General features: G+C 43.2%; 1 long non-coding RNA gene across 1 annotated transcript in view; it reads right to left on the bottom strand.

Annotated features, from left to right (window-relative positions):
• Positions 1–228: 228 nt before the first annotated feature.
• The window catches only part of LOC105998357, a 152,711-nt gene continuing 138,754 nt past the window's right edge, over positions 229–14,185 (bottom strand). The window contains exon 5 of the long non-coding RNA XR_001175695.1: positions 229–679. This is a non-coding gene — a long non-coding RNA (uncharacterized LOC105998357). The remainder of the gene's footprint in view (positions 680–14,185) is intronic.

Genomic DNA, 14,185 nt, shown 5'->3' with positions numbered 1-14,185 from the left:
TGAGGCTTGAACTCAAGGCCTGGGAACTGTCTCTGAGCTTTTTTTTTTTTTTGGTCAAGGCTAGTGTTCTACCACTTGACCCATAGTTTCACTTCTAGCTTTTTGGTAGTTGGAGCTAAGTGTAACATGGACTTCCCTTCCTAGGCTGCCTTTGGACTCTGATCTCCAGATCTCAGAATACTCAGTAATTAGGATTACAGCCATGAGCCAGCAGTGTCTGGCTACTAATTATTTTTCTTTTTCAAAAAAGGACAATTCAGGAATCATTTCTTTCTTTGTCTTCTGTTGAAAACAGCCATAGAAATTATTGGTCACGGACATAATTTGAGGTGGTTTTGCCATGTAATACAATTCAACCAGCTAAAACACAGGTGTTTCAATTAGATCAGACAGATCTTGAGATTTCAAAGTGGGCAACCACGCTGATGAGTCACTGAAACTGTGGTGACAATCCATTGTCTATGATGCACTCACACTGTCCTTCCCAGCCAGGCTTTCTGGTCAAGCTTCCTGAAAGTGCCAACAGCTGGCAAAGTATAAGGAGCCAACAACAGGAAATGGAGGTCCTTCCTGGGTTTGGAAAGCAGATGACATAAGTCTTAGAATGAGGCAAACCAGGCCAGATTCTCTCTCCAAACATGAGCTTTAGCTTGAGCCAAACGTTATTTCTAAGTTGGATCTGAAAGGGAAAAATAGTTAAGTCAATGGTTGAATTTTACACAGAAAACAATGATTCCATATCTCTTAATGTTGGTTTGATTTTCTCTAGTCAAAGTTAGAATCATCTTCCCTCCTACACAGACACACTCAAAAATGACCAAAAGTAGCGGGGTGCCAGAGGCTCATGCCTGTATTCCTAGTTACTCAGGAGGCTGAGATTTGAGGATCACGGTTCAAAGACAGTCTGGGCAGGAATGTCTATGAGATTCTTATCTCCAGTTAACCACCAGAAAACCAGAAGTGGTGTTGTGGCTCAAGTGGTAGAGTGCCTGCCTTGAGCTGAAGAGCTGAGGGAAAGAGTTCAAGCCCCACAACTGAAAAACAAAACAAAACAAAACCAAAAAACCAAAACAAAACAAAAAAACCAAGATAACAAAAATGACCAAAAGTCATTTATCAATTTTCTCTATAAACTTTTATTGAAAGTACTGTGAAGCCAGATGCTCGTATTTCACATCTGTAATCTTAGCTATTCAGAAGGTCAGCTCACAAGGACCACATGTCAAAGCCAGCCTAAGCAGAAAAGTTTATGAAATTCTATGCCCAATTTACCAGCAAAAAGCTGGACTAGAGATGTGGCTCAAGTATTAGAGTACCAACAATGAGCAATCAAGCCAAATAAAGGAATGAGGCCCCAGAATTCAAGCTCCAGTATAAGAACAAAGAGGGAAAGGCAGGCAGGCAGGCTGGCAGGAAGGCAGGAAGGCAGGAAGGAAGGCAGGAAGGAAGGCAGGAAGGAAGGAAAGAAGGAAGGAAAGCCAATGCTGGTGGCTCATGCCTATAATCCTAGCTACTAAGGAGGCTGCGATCTGAGGATCATGGTTTGAAGCCATGGTTTGTAGCTTAAGTGGTAGCCTTGAGAAAAAGAAGCTCAGAGACAATGCCCAGGCCCTGAGTTCAAGCCCTAGTTCAGGCACAAAAGAAAATCCACAAAAAAGAAAAAGAAAAAGGAAAGGAAGAAGAGGACTGGGAAAGTGGCTCAGTGGTAGAGTGCTTGCTTTGCATGCATGAGGCCCTGGGTTCAATTCCTCAGCACCACATAAGCAGAAAAAGCTTATGCTGTGGCTCAAGTGGTAGAGCACTAGCCTTGAGCTGAAGAGCTGAGGGACAGCGCCCAGGCCCAGAGTTCAGGCCCTATGACGACCACCACCATCACCAACAAGAAAAAAAAAGGAAGAAAGAAAGAAGGGAGGGAGGGAGGGAGGGAAAGAGATGCTATGAAATAAATAATTCAATTAATTCACAGAACTGGATCTTCTATTATGTTGAAAATTCACACCTATATTATAGAGCCAAAGAATTTGGCAATGAAAACAACCCAACAAATTCTCTAGTCTTAATTTTTCGCTTTCCATATGCAAAGTCTGTAACCCAAAGCACAAACTGCTTTATCTGCACTATTAGAAGCCTTGACTAGAATCTAGAAGCCACTTATTATTTCCAGCCACTCAAGAATCGACACAAGCAAACATATTCAAAGCCTTGAATACAGAGTCATTTGGGGACTGAATACAAACCATTGTAAAATTCATTTACTTTCCACTTCCAGAATCTGACTTTAGGGACCACACAAGCAGAAACTTTCCACAAACCCATGTGACAAAAATCATAAAATAATAAATGCTAAGCCAGGCTCTTGTGGCTCATGCCTATAATCCTAGCTACTAAGGAGACTGAGATTCAAAGATCAGAGTGTGAAGCAGCCCCGGTAGAAAAGTTCCTGAGGTTCTTACTTCCAATTTACCAGCAATAAGCAGAAAGTAGAGATATGGATCAAGTGGTAGAGAGCCAGCCTTAGACAAAAAAGTCAATCCAAAATTTAAGTGTCCAAATTCAAGATGCTGAGCTTCACAAAAACAAACAAAAAGATAAGAAGGGGCTGGAAAGGTGGCTCAGTGGTAGAGCGCTTGCCTTGTATGCATGAAGCCCTGGGTTCGATTCCTCAGCACCACATAAGCAGGAAAAAAAAAAAAAAGCCAGAAGAGGCACTATGGCTCAAGTGGTAGAGCGCTAGCCTTGAGCTGAAGAGCTGAGGGACAGTGCCCAGGCCCAGAGTTCAGGCTCCACGACCGACAAAAAAAAAAAAAAAAAGAAGCCACAGAATAGAGAGAAGAAAGTATGTGGGGAAAGTGTGTGAAATAAAGCATAAAGCTTCAGGGACAGCACCCAGGCCCTGAGTTCAAGCCCCATGACCGACAATAAAATAAAATAAGAATAAAGCCTTACCAGTCATAGGTGGCTCACATCTATAATCCTCAAAACTCAGGAGACTGAAAGCTGAGGATCAGAGTTCAAAGTCAACCCTGGCAGTTTAAGTCCATGAAGCTCTTATCTCCAATTAAGCACCAAAAAAGCCAGGAGTAGCACAGTAGCTCAGAGGTAGAGTGCTAGCCTTGAGCAAAAAGATTTGGGACAGGGCCCAGGCCCTATGTTCAAGCTCGAGGACTGGATGAGTGGAAACATACAACACACACACACACACACACACACACACACACACACACATACACGCAGGCACACAGAGACAGAATAAACACTTTCTGTTAGGCTCTTCTTTTTTTTTTTTTTTGCTAGCAAAAAGCTAGAAGTAGAGGTTGGCTCAAGTGGTAGAGTGTCAGCATTGAGCTAAACCAGAACAAGAGGCCCCAAGTTCAAGCTGTAGTACCAGAAGAAAAACAAAAATGAGTGCTTAAACTTGGCCTTGGTGCTATCCCTCAGCTCTTCAGCTCAAGGCAAACACTCTACCACTTGAGCCACAGTACCACTTCTGGTTTTCTGGTAGTTAATTGGAAATAAGAGTCTCATGGACAGTCCTGCCCAGACTGGCTTTGAACCATGATCCTCAGATCTCAGCCTCTTGAGTAGCTAGGATTACAGGCGAGAGCCACAGGTGCATGGCTCTTAGGCTCTTCTTTGGCTATACTTCAGGCCCTGACAGGCTCCAGGGGCAATGCCAATGGAAGAAAAGGCCCTGGCCTTGCCCACTTTCTGCCTAGCTTTAAGGCTTGCTCAGAGCTAGTTCCTCCCTCCACAGGCCCAGTACCTTATTCTAGACCCTTAGAAAATTGTTAAAGACATTTTTTTTTTCTTTTCTGGTACTAGAGCTTGAACTCTGGGCCTCTTGTTCTGGCTTAGCTCAATGCTGACATTCCACCACGTGAGCCAACCTCTACTTCTGGCTTTTTGCTAGCTAAGAATTACTGGGATTTGGGGCTGGGAAGGTGGCTCAGTGGTAGAGTGCTTGCCTTGCATGCATGAGGCCCTGGGTTCGATTCCCCAGCATCACATAAGCAAAAAGAAAAAAGCCGGAAGTGGCTCTGTGACTCAAGTGTAGAGCTCTAGCCTTGAGCTGAAGAGCTGAGGGACAGCGCCCAGGCCCAGAGTTCAGGCCCCACAACCGGACAAAAAAAAAAAAATTAAAAAAAAAAAAAGAATTACTGGGATCTATCTGTTGGGTATGGCTTTGAGCTAACATCCTCATAGCTCAGCCACCTGAGAGTTAAGATTACAGACATGAGCTACCAGTACCTGTGTTTTTCCTTTTTGGGAGTTGGTGGGGTTTGAACTCAGGGCCTTGAGCCTGCTGGGCTAGCACTCTACCATGTGAGTTATGCTTCCAGTCTTGCTTTAGCTGTTTATTGTTGTTTCTAAGCCAGTACTGGGACTTGAATTCAGAATCTAGGTGCTGTTCGTTAGCTTTTTCACTCAAGTCTGGTCCTCTACCACTTGAGCCACAGATCTACTTCTGGGTTTTTTGATTAATTGGAAAGAATAATCTCATAGTCTTTCCTGACAGGACTGACTTTGAGCCTTGATCCTCAGATCTCAGCCTCCTGAATAACTAAGATTATAGGTGTGAGCCACTGGTGTACTGTTATTCTGATTACTTTTGGAGATAGATTTTTTTTTTAACATTTCTACCTGGCTTGGCCTTGAACTTCTATCCTCTAGACCTCAGTCTCTTGAATGGGTAGAATTAGAGGTGTAAGCTATTGGTGCCCTGCTGGTGCCTGGCTTTCTTATTGAATTTTAAGGATTGTCAGAAGAGAGGGATGGGGTGCAACAGCTGCTCCAGTTGTTCTACTGAAAGGACAGGCCTATATCACGGTTGTCATACTCCCTAGTCCTAGAAGAGGAAGAGCAGAAGAGGGACAGAAAGGCACAAGTATCAACTCTGAGGCCTTCTTTTGCATTTCAGCTATCCATGTACATTACAATGTTATTGCTAGCAATAAATTCAGGCTGACACAATGAGGAGAAAGATGCTGAATGGCTTTAAGGCCATCAATAAGCCAATGCAAGGAAGAGTTGTTATGGAATGAGCAGGGTACAGACTGCAGTCGGATGGTCTGAGTTCAATGCCAGACTGCAGTGCACCAGCCTGCCCGCCCAGGCTAAGGCTCTTGCTTTTTTCTCCCTGTCATTCAAGCAACCTGCAACAAGCCTCTCTCTTTTTCCACTGCCAATTAACCCTTCTGGGCATGAAAGTCAATGCTCTCAAGTCTTCTCCATTTACTGTCATATTACTCTGGTTTTCTTTTGTTTGAAATCCTGGACCCTTAGGATATGTTGGAGTTAAGTTACTTCCGTTTACCACCCTGGATCCTACCATAGAGAAATTGATGCATAATTATTAAGAATTGGTTTACAAGACAAGAGTGATATTCTTATATGGATGGATACATTGGAAGAAGGTATGCATATTAAACCATTTAAAAACGGAAAACCATTTAAATCTGAAAAGGGTCTTGAAGGTATTTGCAGCCTCTGCCAACACACATAGAAGCACAATGGTGCCCCCTGATTTTTCTTTCATATTGTGGACTCACTTTGTGTTTTAAATTCAGATCAACTTTAACATAAACATGGATCTAAATGTGCATTTTGTACATAAAGATTTCTTGCATGGCTTGTAAATTCAGAAACCAATTGCAGGCTTCAAATTAAATGACCATTCACAGTCCTCTTAGGAGATCCCTGTAGCTTCAAAAGTTTGGGTTTACAATTTAATTCACTATTCTACTTTTTCCAGTTCGAATTATGATTTGTGCGTTTACGTACACAGCTTCCAAATTAAGGCTCTTCTTGCTCAACTGGAGGCTCTTCTCATTTCTGTGAACTCTAAAATGAACTATATTGTCACATAATCGATAGGAAAACTCAGCTGTCACAGATCCTAAGCAAGCCCTGGCCACAGAAATAACACGATCTGGCATTTCTGAGTTTGAAAAATGGCTGTGTGGATGACATAAGACCAGAGCGACTCTGATGGCTTTAGATTTCGTGGCTTCTGAATTGCTAAGACTGCACCATTGAGAATGACTGAGATATTGGAATCAGACTTTTTCCTGGTTAGATATTGGGTGTTCCCTTTCTTCTTTCAAAAACAAGTATAAAAGCTAATGTATTGGGATATTTGATTCAAAGCTATTTCTCTCTCTCTGCCTCTTTCCCTCCCCCCCTCTCCTTTTAAAAAAAGTTAGCTTATATTAGTTCTACAGGAGAGGATTTCATTGTACATTTCCATGAATGTTTGCAATGGGCAATCAACTAAAGCTATTTCTAAGCTCCTCTACGGTTGTTTTCTGTCATACAGTTCATAACAGAATTTCAAATCAGGTATTTTCTTTCTCAAACCAATGGGAAATGTGGGTTTGGATTTTGAAGTTGAAATCTGAAACTAAACATCCAACAAGTTCTAAGTCTGCCCTTAGAAGCTCTAGACCATCTCTAGCAACACGATTAGAACCACCGAAGCATAGAAATCCTTCAGCTTAGAAATAATGTGACACAAATAAACATAAATAACACAAACCCATACAACTTCAGCAAGCCAGTGCTCAGTCTCAATGTCTCTGCTTTTGGTGACATTCTTAGCCCATCTCAGCAGTATATCACAGACAAATGCTACTATACCACATAGGAACAAGAAGATCTATCCATGTCTGTATTATCTATTTATTGAAAACTTAGTTTACAGAGAGACTTAAAATATGTTACTGGAGCTGGGTGCTAGAGCTCATGCCTGTAATCTTAGCTACTGAAGAAGCTGAGATCTGAGAATCAAAGTATGAAGCTAGCCTGGGCAGACAATCCAGAAAAGTCTTATCTCCAATTAAGGCCAGAAAGGGCTGTGTGGTTCAAGTGGTAGAGAGCCAGCCTTGAATGAAAAAGCCAAGTGAAAGCTTAGGGCCCTGAGTTCAAGTCTCAGTGCCAGTAAAACCAAAACTATTACGGAGTGGACCTACTGGAATCTGCCTCTTGAAGTAGATAAGTGTAGTGTGATCACTTGCTATGATAAACAAAACCCTTATTAAGAAGGCCCATGACCTTGATATACTATACATCGGTAATATACAAGTCAAAATATTTTCTGATTAATAAATTTGCTCTGAAAGAGAGTCCCATGGTACATGTTAGAGTCACCCTGGGCCTACACAGAGCAGAAACAAGTTGAACAATTCTAGGGAGGGAGGATCAGGCCATCACAAACCACTGACATGAAGTCAGTTAATAAATGTCAAATAATGGATACATGACACTTGTCTTTTCTAAAATTAAGGCTGTTTGAGCCTCTATTTTCCACATTGACCATCACCAAATGTGTTGGTCTGAATGAAGGAATATCATCATTAATTAGCTCAATTGTCACTATTTCAGAACTTCATCAAGTCAGGTAAATTGCTTCTACTGGGCTCTGGAAGAAAACAGGACAACTTGGACTGTTATATAAAATAAAATGAAATAAAATAAAAAGGAAAACTTCTGGGCACCAGTGGCTCATGCTCATAATTCTAGCTTCTCAGGAAGCTGAGATCTGAGGACCATCATTCAGAGCTAGCTTGGGCAGGAAAGTTTGTGAGACTCTTATCTTCAATAAAATACTCAGAAAAAGCTCTTCCAGCTATGGCTCAAGTGGTAGAGTGCTAGCCTTCAGCACGAAGAACCTCAGGGGTATTGCCAGGCCCTGAGTTCAAGCCTCAGGACTGGCAAAATAAATAAATAAAAAGGAAAAACAAAAAATTCATTTCAAAGCAGTCTCATTTTATCAGATATTAGAACTCCCCAACTCATTTTACTAAGATTATTTCTTAGCAATTCCAATCTAGTTCCAAGTAGAACTATAGTGAACAGTGTAGTCTACTCATTATTGTAGCTCAAAGCTTTTCCATAGCTACAAGCTGACATTTGGAACCTATGCCATGCAGAAAAGGCCAAAACCCATCCAGAAATCCAAGTTAGTTATATCAGAAAAAAGTGTTGTGGACGTGAACCAGGGATGGGAGGTCAGAATTAGGTACACAGCTAGGCACCAGGGCTCATACCTGTAATCCTAGTTACTCAGGAGGCTGAGATATGAGGATCACGGTTCAGAGAGCCCTGGCAAGAAAGTCCCTGAGACTCTTAATCTCCAATAAACTACTCAGAAAAGGCCAGAAGTGGTATTGTGGCTCAAGTGGTAGAGCACTAGCCTTGAGCACAAAGAGACTCAGGGACAGTACCCCAGCTCTGAGTTGAAGTTCCAGGACCCCCCAAAAAGAAACTAACAAAAATTAGGTAACCTAGTACCAGATTAGGAGTAACTGAACACTGGTACCCATCAGAGATAACCGATGGGAGCAATTTTCTTCTTGGATATTTAATCAGAGTGTAAATTTGCTTTGTTTACAATAATCAGAAATGACTGAATCTCATCCCAGGCTGAGGGAAAAGATGAATGTGTAAGAGCATTAATTAAAAAAAAAAAACCAAAAGATCTTCCCAGTCAGCCCAGGCTAGCATTGAACTTGCAATCTTCCTGCTTCCACCCTCAACCTCTCAATTTCTGGGATTGCAGACTTGAGTCATCAAGGCTAGTTGTAAGAGCATCATAATCTTTGCAAGCATCTGACCACCAGCGCCTGCCTCATTACCCAGTTCCCTGAGCCTAGGTGCTCTCAGGTTAATTTTACAAACATGTCTGTCTCATTGATCTGTTTAAATGGCCAGTGTATTTGCCAGAGGAGTATTGTGCTAGCGTTCCTGGTGAATTTGTCTCTTTTGTAATGTCTGTCATTATATAAGTCACTATATAAAATGAATTTCCAACCCTAAAAAATACTGTTGCTACAGACTTGCACATTCGCATAACAAGCATGAAGTTTCAAGTGGCAATTTAGTTGCAAATCTGAAATCCTGATCCCCTATATGAAAGAAGTTCTGCTGGGATGAACTGTTTGTGCTTGGACACTCAAAGGGAAAGGATCACATTTCACTTGTTGAGGGAATCAGGACATATCTCCATCTCATTTTCTTCCTCTTCTTTCTTTCTTTTTTTTTAACTGCATTTATTTCCTTTGTCCTATCTTTTTTTGGTACTGGGGATTGAACCCAGAACATTACACTTGCTAGGCAAGCGCTTTGCCACTGAGCTCCATCCCAGCCTTTTTTTATCTTCTTTCCTTTTCTTGACTCCCAAGAAAATGTAATCTTCGCTACTCAGGAGTCTGATCTCTAAGGATTGAGATTCAAAGCCATCTTGGGCAGGAAATGAATGAGACTCTTATCTTCAAGTAACTACCAAAAAGCCAGAAGTGAAACTGTGGCTCAAGTGGTAGAGCACCAGCCTTGAGTACAACAGTTAAAGGACAGGACTCAAGCCCTTGGTATAAGGCCAAGCATCTACATGCACACCCACAAATTAAAAAGTGATTCTTAGGCTAGAGGAATGGCTTGACTGGTAAAGCATTGGCCTAGCAAGTGCAAAAGACCTTGAGTTCAAACCCCAGGACCACCAAAAAGCAAAAGCAAAACCAAACAAAAGTAAAACAAAGCAGCAAAGAAAGTGAAAAGGTGTCTCACTGGGTGTGGATGTTTATCTGGCCTTCCCCCAGAGGCAGTGCAGGCACTAGCCGGTCTTGTTTAGGGGGTGGGGGTGGGGAAATCCGACCTCAGTCTGCCCTGTCAGTTGTAGGGGTGCAGGTTAGCCTCTGCTCTGCTGGAGCAGGGGTGGTGGGGGGGGCAGGGGTCAGTGAGGTTGAAATGCATTCAGATGGGAATTTACACCTGAAAAGACCCAATGTAGTCATCCATTTGGGAGGTGATTGGAGTTTCTTATGAATACCAGCCAGGAGTTCTCCCTTGTAAAAGATGAAAGCTGAAGTGAAGGAGGACCTTCTTCTAAAAGTTGCTAGAGAGGAAAGAGGGAGGAAGGGAGGGAGCAGACAGAGCTTTGATGAGTAAAAAGAAATGAATTCAGCCGCTGCTTGTAAATCTATTTTCAACTTTTCAGTGAAGTTTTAAGATATAATAATGAGGTGATACTTTGTATTTTACTAAATATTTGGAGATTCCCTATGGAATAAAAAACATGTTATGGAACTATGGATAAAGAACAAACCCGATTTCCCCCCATTTGAAAAGCTTTTCATGTTTTACAGTCTTTCTATCTACTTTGGTTAGTGAAATCCTAAAGTATCCTGTGAGTAACTAAGAAAGAAAGAAAGAAAAAAAAAACTTCGACATTCCAACACTGCCTTTAACCTCAAATGACAGTAAAAGGTTCATTCAGACCCCAGGACCACACTGAGGCATTAATTAGGCTGATGAAATGGATTCAGCATAATCAAGTTTCTACCGCAGACTATCGTTAAGGAATACGTGAGCAGCTGGGAGAATAGGAAGTACTGTTAGAGTTAAGTCATGCATGTAATTGAGTATATTTAACATAACCATTTTAATGATGAGTGATTAAAAGTGCATCTTACTTAAATGGTATATCCTCTGCAATTTGTTCATATCAACTCGATAATGTTCTCCAAAGGAAAAAGTAGGGATACAAATTTCTAAACAAGATCTTTCTCTCTCTCTCTTTCCCTCCAAGTTGCAAAAGGAAAATAAAAAGCAGGAAAATGAACTGGAAATAAAAATGGTGGCTTTTGCATGCAAACAATTATACCAGTTTGCTCTAAATTAATCACTGTTTTGGGCACTGTTGATGCAAAGTATTAGGAATATATAATAAGTGTGTGTGTTTTCATCTCCCAAGAATCTATTTTGCCTTAAAGATGCTTTCTCTGTCTGGCAAGATTTGTTTTTAAGGTGTGTGGTTGGTGGGGGTGGGGGAGCGCTTGATCTGCTGGTTTGAATAGCTTCTCTTAGAAACCTGGGAAGTGTCCATTTCCTTTCCACCTGTTGGGTTAGCTGGGTTCATCCAGATGAAGCTCACCTCCATGACCCTAACGCCAGAGGAAGGGAGGGGATCACCAGGAGATACACCCAGAGGATGGTCCAGAAGCACACACCATTCAGAGCCTGCAAAGGGGGAATTAGCTGTTCAAAATCAGTGAAGAGCCTAAACCAAAAGCCCACGCGTTGAGAGGCCGACTCTCCTCTCCCCTATTCACTGGGTCCTGGCCAGATAAATGGAGTCATTGTAGAGCCATACACAAGCCAGCCCAACTCCTTTTGTTGTATTTTCTCAGCTTTTGTGCTCGAAACACGCAAATCACCGATTACTTTGCCCAGGCAAGAATCGAAGAAAGAGGTGGATTTAGATGTGCAGCAAGGAAAGTGTAAATTATATAGTGTCCACACATCTATGCGGACACTATTAAAAGTGAGAATTTTGAAGGGATCCCCAAGCTCCCCAAAGTGGCTTCCTGGACTTCTTTCTCCTCACCCTGCTTCCATTCTAATAGGGAGACAAATCTACTTCCCTACTGAAAACAGGGCTGAAGGGTGGCACATCTTCAAAGTCTAGAGGTTGCTCTGGTAGTTTTATAAACCTGGGAAACAAAAGATGCACAAGGCCGCCAAAGTATGTTGGCATAGATATTTTGCTCGCTTCAAATGAAGCAAAAAAGAAAAAAAAATGCTTCCAGGGGAAATTCACTCCAAGCCTTTCTTCCACCAAGTAAGAAGTCGTGTTTGGCTTGGAGGGGCAGCTCTTGGGAAGTGAGTCTCCCCACAAGCATCCTACCCACAATGTACAGTCGATAAATATAGTGGAAGAGCCATGCCAGGGATGGGCAGTGAGTGCGAGAGAATCTGCAGCCTTGAAAGCATCTTTTTCTTCTGGCTATGGTGGCACTTAAATAATAATGCAGGCAATGGGGCTGGGAGATTTATATCTTTTGGAAAGTAGGGCGAGCCAGATGGTAATAGCGTCATTAACACACAAACTTGGGATGTGCAAGTGAAGCTTGAAATTGGGAAAGAGATCAGGAGAACAAAGGGGGCTGCTGTTGAAAGGCCCCTCTTCTGCTGGCCAAAGCTAAGAGCCCCTTGGTACTGGGGTCTGCTCCTGCCCAGAACTGGATAATAAACGACAGCTTTCCCCCTCCCCTGTTGCGACTTAGAAAGCACTGAGAAAACTTTTGCAATAGGCAAATTCTGCACTTATTTATGTGTAACCCTTTGTAGTCTGAAGTGGCAGAATTGGGCCTTTAATTCAATGCATTTCCACCCCCACCCTGGTTTGATAAGCCCTTGCAATTGTTGACATTTATTTTATGGAATCAAAGTGCCGCTTGTTGTATGTTTCAGACAAAAGTTCATTTTCCTCCCCTTATGTCAATACTCTCTAAGTAAATATTAAAGGTTGGACAGCATGACTGTTTTTTTTTTCCATTTTGGTGTTGGAGGTTGGTGTGAAATTGTGTGTGTCAGGATTAAATTTTAGCATTTTTCCTATGGAAAACTCCAGCGCTTAAGTTAAACTTCTCCCTACATGGATATAATTTAGAGAGAACTGGGAAAAGGTATTAAATAAGAAAAAGATAAAGAAGGACAGTAATAATAAGGTGTTTATAGTAAACACCCATATCCACATCTATCAACCGGAAGTGCCCTATGGAACTAAAGAAAATAAATGTGTCATTTTGATGAAGATGGAGTGTACATATATGTGCACGCATTAATAAAAAGAAAAAACGAAAGTTATTTAGTACAGAGAGGAAATACATGTGTCCACATATCTTCTAGAAGCTCAGCGATGGTAACAGGTACCCCTCATTAAGTACTGACAGGCTTGGGTGGTGCCTGTTAAAAGAACTAGATGAGTTCTAAACTAAAATCGAATGTTTTTTCTTTTTTCTCCCCTTTTAATATACTAGAGATCTTTAAAAAGGCCTGAGGACTTACCCTCAAGGCATTACCCAGAGAAAAACTGAGACTGGCCGTTCGTCACAGGCAATTGTAAAGAGTTTCAAAGGGCCGATCAAACGATCGCCGGAGTAATCTACATTCAAGTCCGGATGGCGGTGTTAGGGCACACACCTGCGGGGTGTTTGCTGTCCGTACCCCTCGCCGAGCTACAAATCATCATTAAAGCAAGCTGCTTAAGCTCTTCCCAGCTTTCTAGGCGAGAGTTACTTGGGACAGCTCACTTTGATATTGCTACAGCTCACAATTGGCCAAGCAAGCTATTTTGGAGCTCAGGTTGGAGCCCAGATCCTAAGGCACTCGGCGTGGTACCCCCTTACCCACCCCCTCCAAGGGGTGAGGACAGGATCGGAGCGCGGAGAACAACTGGGAAGGTCACTTCTGCCCGTTTCCTAAGCGGAATCACCACCATCACGAGTGGGGAACCAGGTGAGAAGCAGATGGATCCCACTGCTTGCGTTTCTCACCAAGAGCTCGTCCACAAACTTCCCAACTCTGGCTGCCGGAACTTTGAGCCTCCGGGGAGGGCAGACGCCTAACCGCACTTGGCGTGCTTCACCCCTAGTCTGCCCCGGCCCGCGGCCCAGCCAGGCTCGGCGCGCTCTGGGCACAGGTGGTTGGAGACTTTCACTTTGGGTCCCCTCCTTTGGGGGCCGTTTCTCCCCTTTCAGTGCTGACCCTGATCTCGATGCCCTCACGTTGGGAGGGGGGGGTGCAAGGCACCATCTACAGTAGGGCATGAATCGAGCTCCGAGCGGGTGGGACAGCTGGAGGCGGGGCAGGGCGGGGGCGACGTCAGTTCTGTCTGCTGTCTGCCTGGAGTGTCTGCAAGCCCTCCGCAAGCCGTGCGCGACCCATTTGGGGGTGGGGATTAACCGGCGGCGGGGGTCGGGAGAGGGGGATGCCAAGATCAACACTTGGAGGGAATGTTATCAATAGACCAATTTTCTGCTCTTACCGTGAGCTTTTTGTTCTGTTTGGTTTTGTTTCAATCCCAAGTAGTGGAGGTGTCTGAGCCGTGCAAGACGCGCTACTGCACCACAGCGTCCGGAAAGAAGGAGAAGGGGGGGGCGGGGGAGAGGGCGCTAGAAGCGGGAGAACGCAAATATGGAAATTAACTCATTAGGAAGGGGTGTGGTTAGCACCAAGCCCCCTCCTCCATCCCGTCCTTTCTCCCTCCGCTGCCACCGTCCTGGCTCGCCTAAATATGAGATTACAAACAAACAAATAAAAGCAGAAGTTGACTACGCAAGCAGTCCCAGACCAAACACGCTCTGGATAATTCGCTTCCCTCCGCGCCGCCGCGGCGGGGTGTGCGGCG

The sequence above is a fragment of the Dipodomys ordii genome, unplaced genomic scaffold (assembly GCF_000151885.1).
Source record: "Dipodomys ordii isolate 6190 unplaced genomic scaffold, Dord_2.0 Scaffold162, whole genome shotgun sequence".
Taxonomy (NCBI): domain Eukaryota; kingdom Metazoa; phylum Chordata; class Mammalia; order Rodentia; family Heteromyidae; genus Dipodomys; species Dipodomys ordii.
The sequence above is the reverse complement of the archived record's forward strand: the minus strand, read 5'-3'. Positions and strand labels throughout refer to the sequence as shown.